The following is a 9,949-nucleotide window of genomic DNA, read 5'->3' as shown; positions in this document are numbered from 1 at the left end:
TGCACGTGCTTTGGTTTCACTACCATGCAGAACTGCATGCGTGTGATTTGCGGGAATATAATAAGTGTAGTTATCGGTCAGGAATGAAATAAGGGTAATCCTCTTCAACAAAAGGATCTACTTGAAGTCATCCTCTAACAACAGGGCCTCTCAGTCCCTGTCGACCCCTTTCCTTTAGTGTAACCTGGATACCAGACTGCTGTTTGTCTAACACTGCTCCTTTCCCATCAGGTCCTTACAGTTCCCTTCTGCATAGCAGTAGCCTGGCCTTCTTCAGGTTTATAGTACCTGTGTGCAAATCTGGAATACCTGACCACAGAGTTTCTGGTCATTCTTTATTCTTGAATTCAGATTTGCAGATACTGACCTGATTTTAGCAATAGAAAACTTACAAAAACACAAATTCTTCAAAAATAAAAATGTGCAAATTTGTGGGAGAAAAATAACACAAAAATAATACAACTGAATACAACTTGTAGCTGGTACTAGTCGTGTTGAAGATGGAATGACTATTGTTCCTTATGTGTCTGTGGTTCAACGTGTATGTTATTCCGACACCTTTCTTTATGTGTGAAAGGGAGTTACTGATGGTTACTAAGTACTCATCAGCAGTTAAAATCCAGGATGAAAACTATGTGAGCATGCGCAATGATGAAAGAATAACAATGAGATGAGATTTACCTGTTGCTTTAGGTGGACCTGGACAGAGGCTATAGCCCAATTCAACCATGACTATAACTGATGACAATATTTCTTGTTCGGCTCTTGAGACCAAGCTACAGATCTATTCTACAGCCTACAGCAAGAGGGATGTATGATGGTGAAGGGTCCTGTTGACTGTTGGGATTCCCTGGAGAGCCTGATTGGTGCTCTGTTGTCTGTCAAAGAATAATCAAATCAAATCAAATCACTTTTATTGTCACATCACATGTGCAGGCACACTGGCACAGCACATGCGAGTGAAATTCTTGTGTGCGAACCCCACAAGCAACAGAGATGTGCAAACACAACAACACAAACGAGCAAAATACAAGAATGGCCAACCTGAAATTAATAAATATACAGTGGGGCAAAAAAGTATTTAGTCAGCCACCGATTGTGTAAGTTCCCCCACTTAAAATCATGACAGAGGTCAGTAATTTGCACCAGAGGTACACTTCAACTGTGAGAGACAGAATGTGAAAAAAAATCCATGAATCCACATGGTAGGATTTGTAAAGAATTTATTCGTAAATTAGGGTGGAAAATAAGTATTTGGTCACCTCAAACAAGGAAAATCTCTGGCTCTCACAGACCTGTAACGTCTTCTGTAAGAAGCTTTTCTGTCCCCCACTCGTTACCTGTATGAATGGCACCTGTTTGAACTCATCATCTGTATAAAAGACACCTGTCCACAGCCTCAAACAGTCAGACTCCAAACTCCGCCATGGCCAAGACCAAAGAGCTTGCTCTCGAGAAGATCTGCATGGAGGAATGGGCCAAAATACCAGCTACTGTGTGTGCAAACCTGGTAAAGACCTATAGTAAACGTTTGACCTCTGTTATTGCCAACAAAGGTTATGTTACAAAGTATTGAGTTGTATTTTTGTTATTGACCAAATACTTATTTTCCACCCTGATTTACGAATAAATTCTTTACAAATCCTACCATGTGGATTCATGGATTTTTTTTTCACATTCTGTCTCTCACAGTTGAAGTGTACCTCTGGTGCGAATTACTGACCTCTGTCATCATTTTAAGTGGGGGAACTTGCACAATCGGTGGCTGACTAAATACTTTTTTGCCCCACTGTATGTACAATATATAATAGTGTATGCATTTCTGGATGTGTATACTAAATATTTTCCTGTGTGTGTGTGTGTGTGTGTATACACATTTTTACAAATTAAATAGTAAAAAATAGATAAATAAAAATAATAAAAAATAATAATAATAATAATAAAATATATAGAATATACAGAGTTGAATATGTGCAAAACAAGTGGCATTTATATACAGTGTGGAGTGCATAATGTTGAAGTTCCAGTAGTGAAGCTGAGGTGTCTATGACGTGTTCAGCAGTCTGATGGCCTGGTGGAAGAAGCTGTCTCTCAGTCTGCTGTACGGGACCGGATGCTGCAGAACCTCCTTCCTGATGGAAGCAGTCTGAACAGTTTATGGCTGGGGTAACTGGAGTCCTTGATGATCCTCCCCGCTTTCCTCAGGCACCGCTTCCTGTAGATGTCTTGGAGGGAAGCGAAGGGAAGAATACACATAGTATGATTGATTGACTGAAGTGAGCACACCTCTTTTCACACATGCCTAAAAAGTCTGTGGTACGTGTGTACCTGGAATAACATCAGCCATGTTTAATTTTATGTATTTGGCTGACTCACTCACTGTATGTCTGTCTTATATCACAGCAGTATATTTATTTCTTATCAGTTTGAAAACCTCAAGCTAAACCAATGACAGTGAGAGGAGAGTTTTAATGCAAACAGGCTGCGATATTATGATACTGTATGTCTGTCTTACATATCACAGTGAACATCTGTTCACATCACACCCACATCTGTGGGTGAGATGATAAGCACGTGCAGCAGGTAGCTGTGCCCTGGATGTGCCATGTGCAACTAAACTGTTTCCCATGATCCCTCCTGCGAGCTGGCTGGAGGTACACCTGGTTCCAAGGTTGGTATGCCTGGCCAGGGCGCGCAAAACGGCTGCAGCGGCTATTTTTACACAGACACACTTCAAACGGACTCAGCCCGCCCCTCCAACACGAGCCTCTGCTTCACGCTGACCGCGTCTAAAGCCAGGCCCTGTCGATCTGCTGTCAACTGCCCCTGAGCAAATCAAAGCCTGAAACTGGTAGAATCTGGATTTTCTTTCTTCAAATTATCGTTCAACTGCTTTTTACTCTTTCTAAGATTTATCCTCCATCGGACTGAAGGAAAAACACATATTTTCTTTACTGCTGCATTCGCAGCAGCTGGTTGTTCTGACGCAGAGCAATTATTCAAGCATAATAACCCGGGACACAATAATATTTCACTTAGAGAGATTTCAGTATTTCTATCAACACCAAGCATAATGACATCAAATGCACGTCACTGGAAGGACTCAGTGTTGTAATGCATATAATATGGAGCCACTATCAGGGACAAACAGAGACTGCAGCGTGTTGTGCGCTCTGCTGAGAAGGTGATTGGCTGCAGACTCCCATCTCTGCAGGACCTGTACACCTCCAGGACATTGCGGCGTGCAGCCCGGATCTCAGCTGACCCTTCTCACCCTGGACACAGTCTGTTTGACCTGCTCCCCTCAGGCAGGAGGCTCCGGTCCATTCGCACCAGAACCTCTCGCCATAAGAACAGTTTCTTCCCCTCTGCTGTTGGACACATGAACAATAACCACATGACTGTCCCCGCCACTAACACATGACCCTACGCTGTGTCACTTCATCATTTCATGTTTGGCACTGATCACCACCTGCACTCATGTATATATCTTTCTACGTAGCACTCATAATTCTTATTCTCATGTATATCTCATGCACATATCTTTCTTTCTACATAGCACTTTAATTCTTATTGTCTGCACTGAAGCACCGCAGCAATTTCCTAATGTTGTAAACCTCAACATCTGGCAATAAACCCATTCTGATTCTGATTATGAGTCATTACCTTTGGGCAACAGTGCCCTCTTATCTATACTAGATACATACATACATACATATACACAGCCAGACTACATTATGCATCCCATAATTGACTGCGGTGGGATGTGTAATTTGTTTATTTTGGCGTAATGATCCCAGCTGTTATAATGATAATGAGAAAATGCTCTCCAAATATAATCACCCTAATGACAGGACATTATGTTTATGTCCTGTCATTAGGGTGAATAGGGATAACAGGACAGAATATGAACGAAGAACACATTGTCAGAATAACATGTGTTCAATTTTAACCTCATTAAGTCATCTATATATTCAAGCCCTTTGTTTTCTGCATGCCATTGTTGGGTCGTCTGTTCATTCTGCCCTATCTAGCCTGGTTCTATTATTTTGACCTTAGCCTTAGTTTTCGTCTTTGCCTGTTTTCCACAGTTATAGTTATAGGTCTTAGTACCTCTTAGTGTTTTGTTTCGTAGTGTTTTTGACAGTTTGCTTTGGTTTCTTGGTTTTCCCTGCCGTCATCTCAATAAAGGATCACTTTTCTGTTTAAACTTACTACTCCTCGTCATCATCTGCTTTGGGTCCTGTTTCCACATCGGGTGTGCACCCCACCGTGACAGACAGCTTCATCTAGTTCCAAGGCCAGGTCTGTTGAGCTTCATTTCTTTCAATACAGAGGTGAGAGTTATGTTATGTTATGTTATATTTCCCACATTGTAAATCTGTAATGCAGTCAGCATGTCTCTCCAGTTGTAATAAATTTATGCCCTAATTGTGGATAAACTGCCATAATTGAGAAAATCTTGGGGGACGCTGCTTAAATGTGAAATAGATATACAAGCATGGGACAAAAATCCTGCTCCTTCCATCTAAAATCTATGTTTGTAACCGATTTAAAGAACTACAGTACGAAATTTTTTCACAATGTGCACTGTTAACCTTTGCTGTATTTTTCCACAGTAAAATACCACAAAATGCCCAGTAACTTACCTGAAAACATTTCTACAGTTAATTATTGCTTTGCATTATGGGTATATTAAGGTTATTTACATTTACTTACTGTATTTTTTTAAAAACAAAATTGCGATAGTAGTTATACCTACCGTTAACACATTAGCAGCTACTGTATTATGTGTGTTCGGCCCTCCCTGTACGTTCCAGTTTGGCAGATAGATAAACAGTTCTTCAAAAGGAGAGACATAAGAAAAACATATTAAAACATACATCTGGAACATAATATATTTCTCACATTACAAAATACAGACTGAAGACTTAGCAACTTGAACTATAGCTGGTATAACCAAGACAAATAAATGAAAACATGTTAACTCCAAATCCCGCTAGCTTGATGCTAACACACAATGAATTAGCATCGGCAATGCAGCTAACATGCCGGCTTCAAATATGAGAGTCAACAACCCATTTTACATCACATGCTTAACATGAACACAGAATATAATCGTACTTACAAGTGTAACCCCTGGTCAGCTTCTCTTTCCAGCGCTGTGTGAATAAAACTCTCTGGATGAGGATTTAAAAAAATATGTTTTAAACTCATGCTCTGTGAGAGCGGACGGAGAGGACTTACCACAGCAAAAGCTGCTCCTAACGATAGGCAGGGGGGTAGCCCGTTTACCAGTAGCAGACTTCCGCTGCGGATTTTCAAAATAAAAGTTCCAAAATAAACCCATGGTTGCGATCCCAAGTTTAACAGGAATTTAACAACAACAAAACCATATTACAACAAAACCATATTCATTCTTTTACATCGTTACACAAGCATATATTTCTCATGCTCCAGTACAGCCAACTTCAGAGCTAATATTTTGTGTGCTGGTATCAACTTGGCCAGACAACACACACTGAATGCATGCTGGCCCCGCCTACCCACCTACCTCTACCAACCACCACTCCATATCCTGACTGACATGACCTGTGATCCAGTGATTGACAGGAGAGGAAAGGCCAACTTCGTTAACTCTTCACTCTTACGATATTCTCGAGAGGACAAAAGATTTTGCACCTGTTATTGTTGGACCTCTGTGTGGAAACTGCAAACGGGACATCATAAGGTAATGCAAAGGACTCTCCTACCCTAACATATTCGTTTATTAATTCTTAAGAGCATGTATAGTTTGTGTGTGTGTGGGAGGGCTTAAAATCGGTGTTAGCTTGGTCGAAATAGCACATTAGCTGAATTATTCTGGAAAAAATAGGTTGTGTGTGTTTTTTTTCTTTTCTTATTTGAATATATATTTAGATATATATTTTACACGGGGAGGGGCGAGGAACACAGGCGCAACGACAGTCTTTGTCTTTTTTTTCCCCGCCGAGTGTGGTGCATTGTCCTCCTGCGCTTCTGTTCTATGACTGTCAAGTCAAACCGAGTAGGAGGTGAAGCCCTGAGGGAAAACGTAAACGTGACAGACTGGAGGGCGGAACTAATCTTGTGTCTGGGTTTCTGTCGGGAAGAAAAAGAAAGGCGAACTGGGAAGCAATAGGAAGGTGCCACTTTCGGGAAAAGCCCAGTATAATTCCTTCAATAAGTTGTCGCCAACATGAATATTGTGTGGAACTGAAGTATCTACAAAGCCAGGGAGGTAGCCGGTAAGGGAATGGTTGCTGACTATGGTAAAAGACTTTGAAGTGAGTTGCTAAAGAATCGCGGCTGCCGCTAGCATGTAGCATTAGCACTGTGTCGTGAGTTGGTCGCCTGTTTACGAGCGTGCCGCTCGTAAACATTGTTTATTGTTGGTCTGCATATGGAAGACTGTTAATGCTTGCATATGGTTAAGAGAAGCTGGTTATAAATACTATTGTTACTGCTCAAGTTCTAATGCAGATTGATTATTTAATTTAGCACTTTAATAGAAAGCAGTATTTCTCAAGGTGTATGTACAATTGTTAGTGAATTACGTAATTTGAGCATTTAAAAATACTCAAGCAAATATTGTACTACAAAGCTTATGCACTGCATTGATGTGTTTAAAAAAAAAGGAAAAAAAAGAAAATGTGTTTGGGATTGTTTACAATATTTGCAGATGTGTGATAACAAACATAATTTGTATTTGGGTTTTTTGGTTTGTATTTAAAGGGTTTTCACCTATGGCTGACTGTGGCCGAAAAGAAGATTAAAGAAAAGGAAAAACAAAAGATCTGCCTGGTCATTGAGTGAAACCCAGTTAAACACCTGTGGTAGATGCATCAATCCCTTTCAAGCGGGGAAGCTGCACAAACTTAGAGAGTTTGACTAAGCAGCAGGTAAAAATACACATTTAATGAGAATAAAGAAAGACAACTTCTTTTTTGGAAATTTAGAGACTGCTAAAACAATCTTATCCAGTTTTGAGCTTGCTCATGTAGGTTAGCCTGCTTTATTTAATTTTGTGTGAGCTGCAGTACACAACATTAAAAAGTTAATGTGACATTAGGTTGGTGGCGCGAGGAACTCCAACCTAAGTTTAATATTTATTAATTTTTTAAGTGGGAAGGGGAGTATGGTTTTTTTTTTTTCCTTTAATACAACGTCTTCCAGGGTCTTTTTCATAGGAAAACCATGTAACGTCTGTGTTAGGTTGGTCAAAAGAGCAATTAGTTGAATTATTCTCGAAAAGATGGGTTGTGTGTTTTTTTTCTTTTATTTACTTATGTAAATATATTTTTCAAGGGTTAAATAAATGCAACGTTAAATTAACAATTGTCTCTCTGTCTTTTCCCGCCCAGTGTGGTACATTGCTGTCCTCCTGCCCTTGCTGGCTGCGCTGACAGTGTGATGTAGCCTCAGTGTTTGTGTTTAAAGGCTTTTTCCACCAAGATGTCTGTTGAGAGAGAGATGACCTTACCCATCACACCAAGGGTAATAGCGCTCGGTAAATAAATAGTTTCCTCTTGTAATATTTTTGTAAAAAATCTATGTAATTATTGTGGTATTTGTACCCACAACAACTTACTTAACAGGGGTTTGTCTGTTTTATATTGTATAAAAATAGAATACACAGAGTTTGCTGCTGTTTCTCTTATTATACACAATGACCAACAGGAAAAAAAAACAGCCTAACATTTCAGCACAGGCCAAAATGCCAAAACATTAGGCAGTTTTTTCCTGTAATTGATCATAATTTTCATGACATAATAAATAATAAGAGAAACAGCAGCAAACCGTGTGGATTCTATTTTTTTTTTTACAGTGTGAGGCCTGCTATCCAGCATTCTTGTGGAAACCTTATTTGTAAGGGTGAGCACATTGTCTTATTGGACTCTTGTCTGTTTTTAGGGAATAATTTCATGTCTGCAAGCCGCTGGATGATCAGTTTGGAGGGCAAGGTATTTTATGAGCCTGAGCAGATGCATGACTTTACCAGCACCCTTGCTGTCTTCTTTGCGTCATACTACGTTTTCAACCTTGAGTATCAGGAGTCAGCGTCCATCACACTGGAGATGATACAGAGGTAAATACTTTACACCATTAAAGCTTACACCATTTAAGAATGAAATATATGTGATAGCTTGACTACAGTTGCAGAAACATATAGGTTTGCTGTAATGTATGTTTTAATTTTGAAATTAAAGCAGCCCTTTTTCCGTTAAAAGGTTCTTTTGTGAGGATCAATCCAGACATGGGAACAAAATGCCCTGCAAAACTTGGTACAAGCTGCAAGACAGGTCGTGTCGTAAAGAGGAAGGTTACAAGCATCAGCCCTCAGATCACCACCTTCCTCCAGCGGCTCTCTGAGTTTGAATGGAGGACTTCCAACTAGGTAAGAAGAGATGATAATATCTTTTACATAGCTGATAATTATATACATACTGTACACTCCATACAACAGTATGAATGATCTCAGACAGATGTGAACAAGTGAATAACCTGAGCAAACATGAATATTGATGATGTGTCTTTGACAGGTGGTGATAAAGACTACGCTGAACCCGACCATCCTGGTAACGGAAATCTAAATCCCATGTCACATTCTATTTCCTGGGACCCACTGATAATTATTATATTTTGTAAATGATTTTTGTTTTACAATTGTAATAGTTTATTTAATGTTCATGCTGGTGGGTTTGTCCTGTTTTTAGTGGAATGAAAAACTGTTTTCCTTAAAAAAATCAGACACAGAAAGGTGAAGGACTGTGTAGTTTTCATGTACGCTTCTATTTATTTTGGTTATTGACATTGTTTTCATTCAGTTGAAAAATGTTTTTCTTGTTAAAAAAATATCAACAAAAAATATCAACAATAAATGTTGGTTTAATTCACTATTCTGAGACTACTTTATTGAATTATATTGTTTTTTGTAAATCAGAATCAGAATACTTTATTGATCCCTGGGGGAAATTATTTTTTGTTACAGTGCTCCATTTTAAACCAACATTAAGACAAGACAGACAATACGTTAACTAAGAATAGTACAATATATATATATATATATATATATATATATATATACATACATACATACATACATACATAAGTCACTTATAAATAATGATTTGGAAAAGAAACATGTGTAGTTGTAGCAGCAAACAGTGTGTTAAGTGGATGCGTTGTACAGGGAGATGGCCACAGGCAGGAATGATTTCCTGTGTCGTTCAGTGGTGCTTTTCGGTAATCTCAGTCTCTCACTGAACGAGCTCCTGTGACTGACCAACATGTCATGGAGTGGGTGGGAGGTGTTATCCAACATTGTCTTTATCTTGGACAGCATCCGCCTCTCCGACACCACCTTGAGGGAGTCCAGCTCCATCCCCACAACATTGCTGGCCTTACGGATCAGTTTATTAAGTCTGTTGGCATCTGCGACCCTCAGCCTGCTCCCCCCCAGCATGCAACAGCATAGAGGATCGCACTGGCCACCACAGACTCATAGAAAATCCTCAGCATTTTCTGGCAGATGTTGAAGGACCTCAGTCGCCTCAAAAAATAGAGACGACTCTGGCCCTTCCTGTAAAGTGCTGTGGTGTTTTTAGCCCAGTCCAGTTTATTGTCAATGTGTACTCCAATGTATTTATAGTCCTCCACAATGTCAACACTGACCCCCTGGATTGAAACAGGGGTCAAGTGTTTCCCGGTCTTCCTGAAGTCCACGATCAGTTCCTTGGTCTTTGCCACGTTGAGCTGCAGATGATTCTGCTCACACCACGTGACAAAGGAGTCGACCACAGCCCGGTACTCTGTCTCATCATCCCTGCTGATGCATCCAACCACCGCAGAGTCATCAGAAAACTGAAGATGGCAGGTCTCTGTGCAGTGGCTGAAGTCTGTGGTGTAGAGGGTGAAGAGGAAGGGGGAG

At 40.0% G+C, this 9,949-nt stretch overlaps 1 protein-coding gene and 3 long non-coding RNA genes across 7 annotated transcripts in view; 2 read left to right on the top strand and 2 right to left on the bottom strand.

Annotated features, from left to right (window-relative positions):
- Positions 1-9,949, bottom strand: part of LOC309702568 (uncharacterized protein) — a 1,257,380-nt gene that overhangs the window by 847,835 nt on the left and 399,596 nt on the right. The window lies entirely within an intron of this gene.
- Positions 1-9,949, top strand: part of LOC309702634 — a 213,922-nt gene that overhangs the window by 7,214 nt on the left and 196,759 nt on the right. The gene's annotated exons all lie outside the window — the stretch shown is intronic.
- Positions 898-5,380, bottom strand: LOC309702633. Its single transcript, XR_014275650.1, has 4 exons — positions 5,129-5,380; positions 4,763-4,842; positions 4,216-4,323; positions 898-2,225 (listed from the first exon to the last, which is right to left on the bottom strand). It is a non-coding gene; the product is annotated as an uncharacterized lncRNA (long non-coding RNA).
- Positions 5,593-8,916, top strand: LOC309702630. 4 transcript variants are annotated; one of them, XR_014275637.1, is made up of 6 exons: positions 5,593-5,731; positions 6,754-6,920; positions 7,383-7,528; positions 7,933-8,107; positions 8,250-8,416; positions 8,562-8,916. It is a non-coding gene; the product is annotated as an uncharacterized lncRNA (long non-coding RNA). The 4 variants fall into 4 exon arrangements; XR_014275638.1 differs by lacking the exon at positions 5,593-5,731 and adding an exon at positions 5,842-6,266 and having other exon boundaries at positions 7,383-7,515; XR_014275639.1 differs by lacking the exon at positions 5,593-5,731 and adding an exon at positions 5,846-6,305.

Source organism: Aulonocara stuartgranti (assembly GCF_965226115.1).
Source record: "Aulonocara stuartgranti genome assembly, chromosome: 3".
Lineage (NCBI taxonomy): Eukaryota > Metazoa > Chordata > Actinopteri > Cichliformes > Cichlidae > Aulonocara > Aulonocara stuartgranti.
Note: the sequence above shows the minus strand (reverse complement) of the source record. Positions and strands in the feature narration are given on the sequence as shown.